We start from the raw sequence: 14,870 nt of genomic DNA, 5'->3' as shown, positions 1-14,870 counted from the left end.
GAATTATTTCATTTATCACATAAAGACACAGAAAAATATAATCTCTTAGAAAATAAAAATATTATGTGTTATCAATTGTAGGTACCATAATGTGTAAAGAAAAAAAAGATCAATTAAACTTATTTTTGTGGTCAAAGTGAAATTTTTTTTCCTTTGATGAACATTGCCCACTTTGTCTTCCCACAACCCCTGAGAAATACTGTTTTAGAGTTGATTCACATGATTTTCATGTTTTTACTTCATGTACAAATGAAATAATTCGGTTGTGCTTTTCTGTAGAAGCCCATACATTATGAGAAAAAAGAAAGACCTTACTGGATCCGAGCTGTGTGTCAACCACTTTCCGAAGCACTTCAGGTGCACTGGGGCAAAACCTGTCCCTCTGAAATGAATGGCTGCTTGAAACACTGATTCTTTCATTGTTTGCTTGTCTGCTTGTCTTTTACTTTTATTTTATTCTGTTTGTTTTGTTTTACATTGACCAAGCACCTGTTCATTTTGTTGTTTTCATCTGACCAGCCTGAAGTACTATAAAAAGTTGTTGACACACAGCTAATTTTCAGTAGTGTTTTTCTTTATTCACATAGTATAGAAGGTTTCATTTTAATATGTTTTTAAAATATTAGCTAGATCATCAGCTAAGTTTTGTGGCAGATTATCCTAAATGATATTTTACAAATTTCTGCTGATGTTTTTAGTTTTTTTATTGCTTAGTGGTTCCTTCTAGATATCAAAGGTATATGTCCTAAGTTTACATGTGTAAATCAGAAGCACAACAAGAAGAATTGTCAATTCTAATGTGTGAAGCCGTTTCCATGCTAACATCATGTCACTGGTTTGTTATAATCTAATTTCTCAGTATGGACAGAAAACACATTTTATAAAGCCTATTTTTTTATTGGCTAAGTTGTGTTTGATGGCCAAAATGCACTTAACTTCAGCAAATATCTCTTGTGTGTTTGAAAAGCATTGTAATCTGCTGTTGTGCAAAGCATTATATAAATATCAACTAAATGTCAATTATTAGTGGGGCTGTAGTGTTCAGCTATGTCTTTATTGATTTTCTGACTCGTAGATGTCAGTGGCTGACAGAAAAGATCTGGAATTCTCTGGTATATAAATCTTTCTATTTATTTCTTCTTGCAGTCCTCACTTCATGTGTCAGACATTTGGAGACTGTGATAAGTCACAAGTAGTCATAATTGTTATGACTTCCCTTTAATCCTTTATCACTTGATCTTTTATCATTATTAAAGCTCTTTTTCATCCTTGTTAATTTAACTGACTCCAGAGTTTGTTTTGTTCTGAAATTAATAGCAGCTGCTTGAGCTAATATTTGATTAGTGTTAATGTGACAAACTTTCTGTATCCCTTTATTTAAATATTATTATATTTTAAGGTGGTTGTTTTTAGACAAGTGCAACAGACAGATAACACATTTTGGTATTGCCTTAGCAAAGACAGCCTGAATCCCTAGTATCAACCAGAATCACGTGAGCCTGATGTGTTCTGAAAACTTGTTTCTCTGATATCTCTTGGAACTGTTACTTGAACTAAACACTTGATTTTGCCTTTACCTCAACAGTACATCCATGATGCTATGGGAAAGGAATAAGAAACTAGTTTTATCAGGGAAGTATTTTCCCTTTCTGATCCTTATTTACCCAGAACAGCATATACAACCACAAGCAAATGTTATCAATGTAATGCCAGCTGTTATTTGCAACACAAAAAGGAGATAATTTGTTGCTTCCGATGATATTCACTGTTTTCAACACTGACAATTTCACAGCATAAACACGTATGCATTATTCTGGGTCAGAGGAAAAGAACAATTGTGAGGGATTAAAGCTACATACTTAGGTTACAAAAGGAGTGAAGGTACTAGTAATTAATTTGAAATCTAGGATCAGATGCCCATAGCTCTTCTTTCAGAATTGTTTAGGATTGCTTTGGACCTCCTGGATTTCTTTGTGTTTTGATATGGAATTATTCTTTTTTAGACTTCTTTATAATTTTGTTGGATCTATTTAGTTATTTAATTATTCATATATTTATTATTTGTGGGAGGTTGAGAAAAGGTCTCCCTGTAACCCCAGGTGGCCTGGAACTCACTATGTATACCAGGTTGGCCTTGATCTCACTGTGATCTACCTGCTTCTGTCTGGTTCTGTCTGCTTCTAGAGTGCTGGACTTAAAGGTTTGTGCAAATACATTTAGCACACATGTTGAAATTTTAAAGGAGTTTTCCCTGCACCACTAGATTGCATTTCATAGGATGGCCATTTTCACAATATTAATCCTACTGATACAGTATCATAGGAGTTCTGTTTATCTCTGCTATCTTAAAATTCTTATTATACAAGACTTTCATTCCTTTGGCTAGTCATATACCAAGGATTTTGTTTGTTTATTTGTTTTTGGTTTGTTTTTTTAAGCTATAATGGATAGTATTATTTACCTGGTTTTTTGCCCAGTATGTTTGTTGTCAGTGTATTGGAAAATTACTGATTCTTGAATGTGGATTTTGTACCTTCCTACTTTGATAAACATATTTATCAGCTCTCAGAGTTCTGTGGTGTAGTCTTTAGGGTCCTTATAGAATCATGTCATCTGCAAATAAGAAGACTTTGACCTCTTTATTCACACTTCAGATCTACTTTATCTATTTTTTTCTAATCTTCTTGCTGTAACTACAAATTTAAACACTGTATGGAACAGGAATGGAAGGGTGGCCATCATTGTCTCATTCCTGTTTTGAGTGGAAATGCTCTTGAGTTTTTCTCTATTTCATGTGATATTGGCTGTGAACTTGTGGTTTATTGACTTTATTATGATGAGATATATCCTCTGTATCCCTAGGTTCTCCACAACTCTTATCATGAAATGGTACTACATTTTGTTAGAGCACTTTCCTACATCAATGAGATGATAACGTGGTATGTGCCCATGAGACTATTTATGTGGGCATGCCATTTATGGATTTATATATGTGGAACCACCCCTTCATGAGAGATGAGACAATAGTCATGGCGAATCATCTTTTTGACATGAACTTGAATTTGACTTGAAAGTATTTCATTGAGAATTTGTGTGTCTATATGCATCAGGGTGATTTGTCTATAATTTTCTTTTTTCATTAGCACTTTGTCTGGTTTGGATATCAGGCTAACACTGACTTTGTAAAGAGTCTGGAAGTGCTCCTTTCTTCTATATTTCATGCAATAATGTGAGGCATATTAGCTTTTCATCATCATTGACCAATTTTTGTAAAATTGGTAAAATTTTGTGCTATATTCATCTATTCATCTAGTCTTGGACTGTTTTAGTTGGAAGATTTTTAATTACTTCTCTTAACTTATTTATTGATTGGTGTCTGTTTAAAGTATTCATTTCATCTTGATTTAACTTTGATATGTTGTGTATATCTAGAAATTCATCCATTTCTTTTGATTTTTCCAATTTAGTGGACTACTCTGCAACCAAGATACATTTAAAACATGTTAGGACAGGTAACTAACAGATTTGAGAAAATACCACTAAATCAGCAAATGATAGGAATAAATACACACCTTTCAATACACCCTGAATGTTAATGGCCTCAGGAACCCAATAAAGAGACAAAAACTAACAAGTTGGGTTAGAGAACAGTGTCAATCTTTCTGCTGCTCCCAAGGAAAATACTTCACCTCAACAATAGATACCCCCTTAGGGGAAAAGGATGGAAAAAAGTATTCCAAGAAAACAGACCTCAGAAACAAGCAGGCATAGCTAGTCTAATAGCTAACAAAATTACATTATAAATCAAATGAATGTAACAGATACCTGCAGAATATTTCAGCCAAACACAAAGGCATACATATTTTTCTCAGCAGCCCTTGGAACTTTCTCCAAAATTTACCGCATATTAGGACCCCAAACAAATAACAAACATAGAAAAATGGAAACAACATACTACATCTTCTCCAGCCACAAAGGAATAATGATGGATGTCAATAGCAATGGAAACTACAGAAAGCACACAAACTCATGGAAAGCAAACAGCACACTACTAAATGAAAACTGGGTCAAGGGAGAAATCAAAAAAATAAATTTAACAATTAATAGAGTTAAATGGAAATGAAAACAACACATAGCAAATATGGGGCACAATAAAGGTAATCCTGAAATGAAAGCTCATAGCAAGCATTACGTTTCTACGGTAGAAAAGTAGAGAAATCTCATATTAATAACACAGTGATATACTTGAAAGCAGGAGAACCAAGAACAAAGAATATTTAAAAAGTGTACATGTGAATAAATAAATAAACCAGGAATGAAATAGTGAAATAGAAACTTAAAAATTTCAAAGAATCAAAGCTTTGAAACAAAGAGTTGGTTCTTTGCAAAGGTTAACAAGATTAGAAAACTTGCAGTCAAATTAAGCAAAACAAAAAGGGAAACCCCAAAGTAATAACATTAGAAATGAAAGAGAACATTACAACAGACATGAGGAAAATAAGACAATTGCAAACACACCCTTTACACACATGAATTCGGAGCAATTGTGACAGCATGCACAAGACCTATGGAATCTCAAGCCTGACAAAGTCCCAGTGTAAGTAGGATGGATAAGAAGTCCCAAAACTAGCTGAGGAGCTATTGTCAACTGAGAGCCACTGAGAGAGTGGCTCGGTTTTTTTTTTTAAGGGTATGACTCTAAGTAGGCTGACCAGGCTCTAGGTTGGACCCACATTGTGTCCTATTAGGGACATCAGTTAAATTCAATAGTACTGACTAATGTAGAGAATGTGTAATTGGGAAGGGGTTAGTAATGAGAGGTGCAGGTAGGGGAGGGGTATGAATGTGATCAAAATACATTGTATGAATTTCTCAATATTTCAATAAAAATACATTTTTAACTCTATATTCCACTAAAATGGAAAATCTAAAAGAAATGAATGAAAAAAAAATATACCCTGCCAATTTAAAATCAGAATAAAACAGCTTTTCTTATATACACCAGAGATCTATGGTCAGAAGACAACTGACTTGACCTGAAATTGAAGCGACAGATAAAAAGACAGAAAAATAAAAGATGATGCAAGCACACAGAAAATACCTACCACTTCAATGAATAATGAAGTCAGAAAAGTTAACGGTAATTTACAAATTGCTAGAGTTCACTGTGCTGTGGATAAACTTAAGAATTTTGTAGTTCATTCTTTTCCTATTCACCCTTTTCCAAGTTTGCCATTGGAGGTCTAGAGTTCTACGGCATTTACCATAGAATTATTACAGTATTATTTATATTATTAGGAAAAAATCTCCTTTGATGGGAAAGCAAAAATGTACTGATTCCGATATACTATATATATATAGAGAGAGATATATAGATAGAGATAGATTAGAGAGAGAGAGAGAGAGAGGGAGAGAGAGAGAATAAGCTTGTATAGACTTGTTGTCTTGAGCATTCTGTGTTCCTGTCCCAGCCTCTGATATGCTAGGTTTGCAGGCTTTACCACCATGCCTGGTCTTCATTTTTCTTCATAGCAGTTTGCTCTCAAGGAAATCTATTTTAGCATGCAACTTCTTCATAAATCTTTGTAAAGGGATCTATTTAATTGGACCGTAAAGACAGATTCTGGATAATTTAGTATGAAAAACATATTTTAGTCAGAATGATATGGTAATATATTACAGACTTTTAAAAATGAAGAATGAAGGTAAGATTAAAGAGAAGCCTGAAAATTTCCAACGCTGAGAGTCATTTGAGAACTGGATTTTGACAAGTTGACAACTTCTGAGGCAACAGAAGCCTCAAGATGCACATTTCTTAGGTCTAAGACTTCCTGGGTTTGCTTAAATTGCAATCTTATTTCTCCATTAGTGAAAAAGATTGCATCTGGATGTATAATTTCAAAAGAAGTAAAAAACTGAAGGAAGCAGTTCTCCAGGAGGTGGCCAGACAAATATAGAAAACCAGAAAATGTTTGACACAGTAGAGTAATTACAGCCCCGTAGATCTTGAATGCTTTAATGCATTCACAGACATTTTTTCCCTCTGACATTAAATTCACTCTTTGAGGATATAAAATATGTGTTACTTTTCTTTCACATTTGTGAAAAATGGAGAGTAAATTTAAATATTTATGGACAGTGTTATTTTTAAATTTTACTAAAGAACATTTTAGATGATTCTAGTTGCACGTATATATTTAATAAAATATTGGAGTGAAAATACAGTAAATAAAAATAAACATTAAAAGTATTTGTAATTTTTTTAGAAATGACTTTTTTCTTTTTCCAGAGCAAAGTCCCTAATGAGTATTAAAATGGACTTTTTAGATATTAATTTGGGAATGGGTAAATTGAAATGTGATTTTCTGCTCTTAATGTTATCTATATATTCAGTGGGTTTCACAGACTGCCATCAAGTATCCATTAGCAGTTCCTAAACCAAAGGAACCTTCACAACAGACATGGCTGAATACACCACCAGCCTATTTAATTAACTTGAAAACAGTAATGTATTAAAAATAATAGAAATGAGTCACAGAATCTGCATCCTATTTCTCAACAGTAATGTAGATATCATTGCTCCACAAAGTTCCCTGTAAAAACTTAGCATTGTACCTGAGTGTAGCACATGCCTATAACTCGAACAACTGAGAGACCAGAAAATAAGAAAATGTATTTGAGGTCAACCAGTGTTACAGAGAGAAATTCTGTCTCAAAAAGGGTCAGGTACTTTAAAAATTATCAATAAACATGCATACTACAGTAAGAAATAAATATTGAAGCATCTTATAAAAACAGCATACTCATGACAGAACACACATTTTATTTAAATAATGACTTTTTATATCAAGTATTTTGTTACTATGTTTTTGAATAAATAAAGGTCATATGAAATTCTACAATTTTTATACATTCCTAAAGTTATTTTTCATGTATTCTTTATTGAATTATGACAATGTTTCACATACTTTTATAAGTCTAAGTGTTATAAATGCAAATAAGATTACACTCTTATGAAAAAGTCTTCTGGAAAAAAAAACAAGAAGTTTTAAGATCATGATTATATTATGAAAATTCCAACTTAAAATCTAAAATAATATCAAAAAACGTGTCAAATTTTACCCTTATTAAAAATGGGGATTGGTCTTCATCAACATATATGTTAGGAGTAATCTGACTAATAAACTGTACATAGCAAATTTTGAAATAAATTATGGAAGGTAACTCACAATTTTGGTTCCCACAATTGTGGTGGGAAAATCTTTTCAATATCCCATAATTTACCAGGGCAAAAATAGATGTGCCAGTATAATAGACATCTTTCCCTGGTGAGCCTAATAAAAACAGTAAAATAATATGTGTCAAATTTGTGAAATTGTGGCACAAACTGAAAAGGTAGCAGCGTATCTAGTTCATTGGTTAGAAAGTTGTTGAATAAGCTTGTTCTCCTCGTCGCAGGCCAGACTAGAAAGCAACAAATAAATGCCTTCCTCTCTAGCTTCTCTCCACTTGTTCCAATCACCTCAAACTAATTGGACTATGAGTCTCTCCGTAGGAGGGGAGGGGCAGAGGGAAACAGTCACTCCTCCCACCCAATCAGTAAGCCTTAACTGCGTGAGGGGGGAGGAACTAAGGTGAGAGAGGGAAGACACTTCACAATCTTAGACTGGAGGGAGCAGGTCTGGAAGCTGCAGCTAAATGTAGAAAAACACCTGAAGTGTGCCCATGCCTTTGTAAGTACCCCCCCCCCTCACACACACCGCTATCATAGGCTCTGTTAGCAAGCCCAATAAATACCTTTGTTCCCTAAACTGAAGTTTGAAGGAATATTGTGTTGGTGTCTCATTAGAATGGTGGAAGGAGGGGGCCATGGTGGGAGCCTGGAAGCTGAGAACTCCTCAATTTAACTTACAAAAGGGGTAACTGATTAATTATGCAGCATGGTTCCTTTTGATGCATTGCCTTCATGTAATGGCCATGACACAATCAAATAGTTCAAAACAGGACAAAAGTGAATTACTGCAGAACTTCACATGTCATAGGTCCAAAATCCAGGTCCTGCCATGAGCATGTTCCCTATGAAACCCTCAAGACTGAAGCCTCCTTTGTCTCTATCTCCCTGTTCCCTGCTTGAAATTCAGTGGCATCTTCACTGGCACCACTAAATCTCTGCCTCAATAATCACATATCTACTTCCCTGCCTATATCTACACTTAGTGTTTTCTACTTCTTACAAGGTCATACTGGATTAGAGTTGACCCCAGTGACCTCATCTGAAATTGATTACATCTGGTAAGACCATTTGCAAATAATGTCACATTCACAGTTACAGGGCTAGATGTCAACATATCATGACAGTAGGGTTATGTCCTTGTGGCAGACTATGCTAGGGGAAAACAGTGTGCTGACATCGAGGCTCTTTCAGTAATACAGAAGAAAGAGCCCGTCCTTTAAAGCTCACCTGAGCATATGTGATCTTACGTAACTTCATCAGCAAGGGAGAAAATATCTTAATACTTATTTTTAGAAAGTACACTGCAAAGTGTAAAAGTAAACTAAAAGTTAATAGTGATTTAAAAAACTGGCAGAAAATGTAATAAAATAGAAAGCAATAAAATACTACACAGAAATATTTATCAAATATCGATTCATGTACCTCTAAAGAACAGACAAAGTAAGACAATGATTTTTAACATGATTCTACTCAAGAATAGCAAAGTTCATAGACTTTAAAGATAATGTAATCTGAAGACATACGACAAAAACCTAAACATCTGAGAAAAATAATTTCTGATAGTAGATTTCCATTATTAATCCACTAAGAAAAATAACTAGGTAAACAAATTAACATAAAATTAATGGTAAAGATGACTGGAATTCTGTTCTTAGTGGCTTGATGATGCACAGCTGAGTTCTACTGAATTTTATAAATAAGGTAAAATCAATAAAATTAAAATAAATAACAATTTTTTATTCATCCATTTAAAATTTTTATATAGGAATGTTTTGCCTGCATGTATGTAAGTGTACCTGGGTGTATAATGCTTGTGGAGGCCAGAAGAGGGTGTTGGGTCCTCAGGAACTGAAGTTTCAGGGGAAGAGCAAAGTGGGAGAAAGTGTAGGGGTACCTAAAGTCAAAGGGCTTTTGAAAAAGCCATATGGGAGCATGCTGCTGTAACTACCAGAATCTGATGGTAAGAACCATTGTGGAAGACATTACATACATGAATCAAAGAACAAACAAGGAGAAACTAAGATGGTACTGACCTCGAAGCGTCACCTCTTCTGGTTTGCTTACATTGTTCTAGAAGGTGCTATGCATGTTACTGGAAGAGAAGAGTGATCAGCAACCTTAACAAGCTGTGAATCCTGTGTCTACAAAGATCAATGTGTTAAAATATGACTACTGGTATGATAGTGGCAAGAATATTATGAGAGTAATCAAACACCTTCTGACTGGATATAAGGCCTGCTTCATAGGATGGACCCCACTCTTACCAGAGACAACAACCTGTCTCTAGACATGCCCAAGTCAGTAAGGGAGAATCAATTATTAATATTTTACTATGAAGACATAGTATTAAACAAATCTTAATGATTTATTGTTGCACTTATAGATTAATGTATTGTTTAACTCTGACAAGACCATCTTCTTCTTGTAGCAAATTGTGATTAATACTATACTTACAACTGGTCAAGGCAGACAAAAAGCCCAGTATACATGGAGCGATGTGGGCTGAAGATTTATTGGCAATAGACAGCTGCTGGATAGGGATGGCATTTTTCTTTAAGGGTGTGATGTCTTGTAGGTTGACTAGGCTTCAAGGGATAGATTCACACCCAAGAGTATTTAGGGATAGATTACATTTGATAGGCTTCTAAAAAATAAAAATAATAATGGATAACATGAAGTCAGGTACTGAGGTCAAGAGTGCAGATAGGGAATGTGGTCTGAATTACATTGTCTAAAATTCTCAAAAGATCAAAAATATTTTAATGGCTAATCTGAAGTTAATAACTTACATAGAAAATGAAATTATCAAAATACTTTGAAAAAGCAACCTACTGAAAAAAGAGAATGTATTTACAAACCATTCATAAGAACAGAGATGAATACTTAAATTACAGAAGGAAACAAAATAATTTAACAAGAAAATAACTACTTTTACAAATTTGTCAATGTAGTTCCTATATGTTTCTCAAAGGAAGACATGCAAATGCATGTTAAAAATGTCCAAAAATCACTAATCATGGGGGGAAATGTTAACTAAAACACAACAGGAATATTACCTATGAGGTTTTCTATTACCCAAAACAAAAGAGATTGCAAGTGTCGATGAAGATGCAGAGGACAAAGAACCCTTGAAATCTACTGCTGTGGATTATAGTGAATGTACGATGGTGTAGCATTATGAAAAACAGTATGTAGGCTCCTCAAAAAATAAATTAGAACCTTTTTAAATAATTCCACCTCTGGGTATGTATTTTAAGGAAATGAAATCAGTATGTGGAATTGATGTATGTACATTTGTGTTCACTGCGAAGTTATTCACAATGCAGAGTCAAACTAAGTTTCCATTGGTAAATGAGTGGAGAAGGAAGATGTGGTCACTGTTTCACCTTTCCTAAAGGCCACTCTGGTTTCATAACAGCTGGCAAGAACTACCAGAACGTACGGAAAGTGTCCTGGTAGAGATTTACAAAATGTCTTTTAGAATAATCTTCCACAAAAGTTAACTGATGGTCTAGCTAATGTTTCACCAAATATATTAAACTTTCCATCATATATTATGTGAAGAAAGAAAAACACAACCTCATCCTGGCTGTGTGTTGACCACTTTCTAATGCACTTTAGGTACACTGGGGCAGAACCTGGCCCTTTGAAACCAGCGGCTGCTTGAAACATCACTTTTTACATTTTTTTCTGCTTGTTTTTCATTTTATTTTGTTCAGTTGGTTTTGTTTTGCATTGTCTGAGTACCTGTCCATTTTTCTGTGTCCATCTGGCCAGCCTTAGATTCCTGCTTTTATTTTCCTTTTCTCCTCTTTTCCTTCACTAATATGCTCTAGGAGACTATCTACTCAGACTTATACACAGTTCTCAAATTCCTTCTTATATCACCTGCAGATTCTACTCAGATCTATACTAGGGCAGTAATTATTAATCATAAGAGGAAAATGAACTCAGAAAAATTCTGATTAAGCATAGTTCTAATTATATACACTTTCACAATGTCACAGTATATAATGTTCAAAGGTTACTCAAAAAAGCTTGATCCGTGAATTAGTAAATGAATGGATGAATAAACGATAGAATTTATTCAGATGATAGAATCATATAGCAAGGAATCATTGTTTTCACTTCTGCCGAATATCTTCATTTAAAATACTCCACAATTTGGATAAATTTATGACAGTGAAATGAATGTAAGTGGTAAATGCCTGCCATTGTGTACCTTTGCTCTGAAACTACAATTCATTTTAATTTCACGTTAATGGACTTACATCCTCAAAGAATTTGATTGCCATCTAATAGCAGTATACTGAGGCTCTTCAGCCAGATCCAATATCATAAATGATTTTCATTCATCTATACTGAACTGATTGCAACCAGAAACCTATGTAAAATAGTGTTTCACCATCATCACAGGACATTCCTGCTCTCTACAATTTCAGATAGTGTTATTAATTTATTTATGATTTTCAACCTACAGAAATACAAGAGGAAAACTAATGTGACATTATATTGCATTTAACATATCTGAGATATAAAATTATTGTAAACATTGAAACAAATGAAAATTATTTTGGACAAATAAGAGTTGATGCATCAAAATACATAAAATGAATTTCTATATGCTTGAAACATTCTATTTGTGATGGTCTAAACTTCTGAACTTGGATCAGACTGATGTGGATGCTTCTAGCTCAGTACCAACTATTTATGACAATCAGGCCTACAATGTACAAAATTTTATAAGGGAAATTTAAGAATTTATGAATTAGTAATAATTAATAATGGTCTATGCCAAGGGATTTATGCTGGAATATGTATAACCATGAAATATGTATAAATCAAACTATTTAAAATATGTATTAACTTATCTTCCATTCTTATATGTTAATAAAATGTGAATTTACTTTTGAGAAATTTTCAAAATTACAATATATTGTTATTAAATATGATCACTTGTTGTACAATGTACACCATTAATTTGAAAGAATTCAAAATAACATATCATTCAAGATAAATCTATATGATTTTGTCAATTAAAAGTAATTTTTAAAAGTATTGTACTTAACAGAATTATAAACCAATATCTATATATTTTCACTTCTGAGTTATAACTCATCACAATTTATGTAAATTTAAGAATAATTTGTAGCACATATGAATGTATATTTCTTAAAGTAAATTTCCAATGTAAGGCAATACCGTATTTTATGTTTAATCTCTACAACAATTTAAATGATGATAACAATACATTATTCACAAATGACTAGGAAGTAGTTCTGATATTTTACATGAATAGAAACAACTCTTTTTGAGATTTACTTATTTTTATTTTATATGTATGACTGTTTTTCCCACATGTATACATGTACACTATGTGTCTATGTGGTGCTTTCAGAGGTCGGATGTACTTTTTAAAATTTTTATGTGTACGATTATTTTTCTTATGTGTACATATGTGCACCACCTGTGTACTTGATGTCCTCAGAGATCAGAAGAGGATGTTGCATATACGAGTCTCTTGGAACTGTAGTTAATATTGCCTGTGAGGCTTATGTGAGTGCTGAGAACTATACTGGGTCCTTTGCAAGAGTAGAAAGTGCCCCTAACTACTGAGCTCTCTCTTCACAGCCCCCTGTGAAATGAAATTCTTAGTATTTATATTTGTTCATTTGATGAAATAGTTATTCATTAACTTAATAAATTCAAGTAACTATCCTTCTCACATTTGTAACCAACGATTTATTTTAAACTTGAAGCTGCAGACAACTATCTTGGGCTTTGGAGTAATTTCATTGGAGTTCTTGTTTCTTTATTTTATCCCTTAGCGAACTGTACAGTAATTGGATGATAAAAGCAAATGATGTGTTATCTTGCAATGGGGAAGACTTCCTACTTTCTCTCGAATTTGGATAGGAAGTTTGTCAACATGCCTTCAAATCCTAACAGTGCAGTTCCTGGGCATAATGCAATCTACCAACAAGTATACAGACTATATCAATGTTAAAAAAATTTAAAATAATGATACATGCTACAACACATTTTTAAATATAACCTCTGTTTTAAACTTGAGAGAGTGATCACTTATGTGTAATGCACTTTGCAGTAAAAGAGCAGACTTTATTTTGTCCATCGTTTTAATTTGAAATATGTATCAAATTTTCCAGCTTTGTATGTCCCATTTATTCTGCTTATAGTTTGTATAATTTTGTTGAAATTAAAATGAAAATACTACAAAGCGAAAGCTGAGCTTCATTTTATTTGTAAACAGCATTCATTTAATGAGATAGAAGGCAGTGAAAAATAAAGTATTTTAATAAAATACTTGTTAATGTGTCTTACCATCAAAATTGTAAACTTTCAATGAACCATTATAATATTTTATTAATGATTATTAACAATACAAATATATTATCCACATAATACTGAGTTGTAACTCAGAGGACAAACAAAATTCCCCCAGTCCATTGTGATAGAGAAATTAATGATTAGAGAATAAGATACAACTTTTTCCCTCTAGGAGTCCAAAAAATTTACATAGATACTTTTCAAAAGATGAAGTTTATTAACACACACACACACACACACACACATCCTCCTTGAATGTGTGCAACACAGTCATATTTCCAGAAAACAGACAATGGTATAAACAGGGTGCAATGGAGGAAACTGTCAAGCACTACATGTTTCTGAGGAACAAGGTGGGCATCCTTAGTGGGAAGTCATACTGACAGATGTGGTGGCACATGCCTTTAATCACAGCACTCAGGAGGCAAAGCCAGGTGGATCTCTGTGAGTTCAAGGCCAGCCTGGTCTACATAGTTAGTTCAAGGACAACTGGTGCTACAGAGAGACCCTGTCTCAAAAAGACCAAAAAAAAAAAAAAAAAACAACAACAACAACACTATTTCCTTGTGGTCATTCACCACCTCTGGCTCTTACAATATTTCCTCCCCTTCTCCCACAATGATCCCTGAGCTTTGGGAGGAAGAAGTTTGATGTGGGTATCCCTAATTCAGGGACAAGCACCTTGCACATTGGCCAGCTGAAGGTTTCTGTGTTGATTATCATCTACTGTATAAGTTGTCTTCTCTGCTGAGAGTTGACACATGCATTAATCTATAGGTATAACAATAAGTCATGAGAAATCAACTTAATACTTTAACACCAAAATTCCTTTAGAAAAAGCCACATGGAAACCTACCATAACTATAGAAGCTCCTTAATGTATACACATATACATTATTTAAAAATATTTAAAGGAGTTACCTTATAACAGGGGACATTGCCCCTACTAGTCACCATAGGCTAACAAAAATAAAATGCCAATGCCAGGAATGGACTCCCTCCCTTGATGTTTTTGACCAGGGTTCCCATATTCCCTCAAAGACTACTGGCCATTGCCCCTGCTCTTGGTACCCACTAGAACTTGAAGGTAAGATCCTATTGCTGAATACACTGTATACATGAGTTGTGATTACTTTTGAGTAAATGACTTGTCTATTATTATTATTGAAATTTTCCTTATCCCTTAAGTGTGAATTTCACAGAAAAAAAATTCATAATTTAAATATGAGTTAAAATTAATCTTTAATTTTGCTTTTGAAATCTGATATAAGAAAACTTTGTTTAACTA

The sequence above is a fragment of the Nannospalax galili genome, unplaced genomic scaffold (assembly GCF_000622305.1).
Source record: "Nannospalax galili isolate Female #2095 unplaced genomic scaffold, S.galili_v1.0 scaffold105, whole genome shotgun sequence".
Lineage (NCBI taxonomy): Eukaryota > Metazoa > Chordata > Mammalia > Rodentia > Spalacidae > Nannospalax > Nannospalax galili.
Note: the sequence above shows the minus strand (reverse complement) of the source record.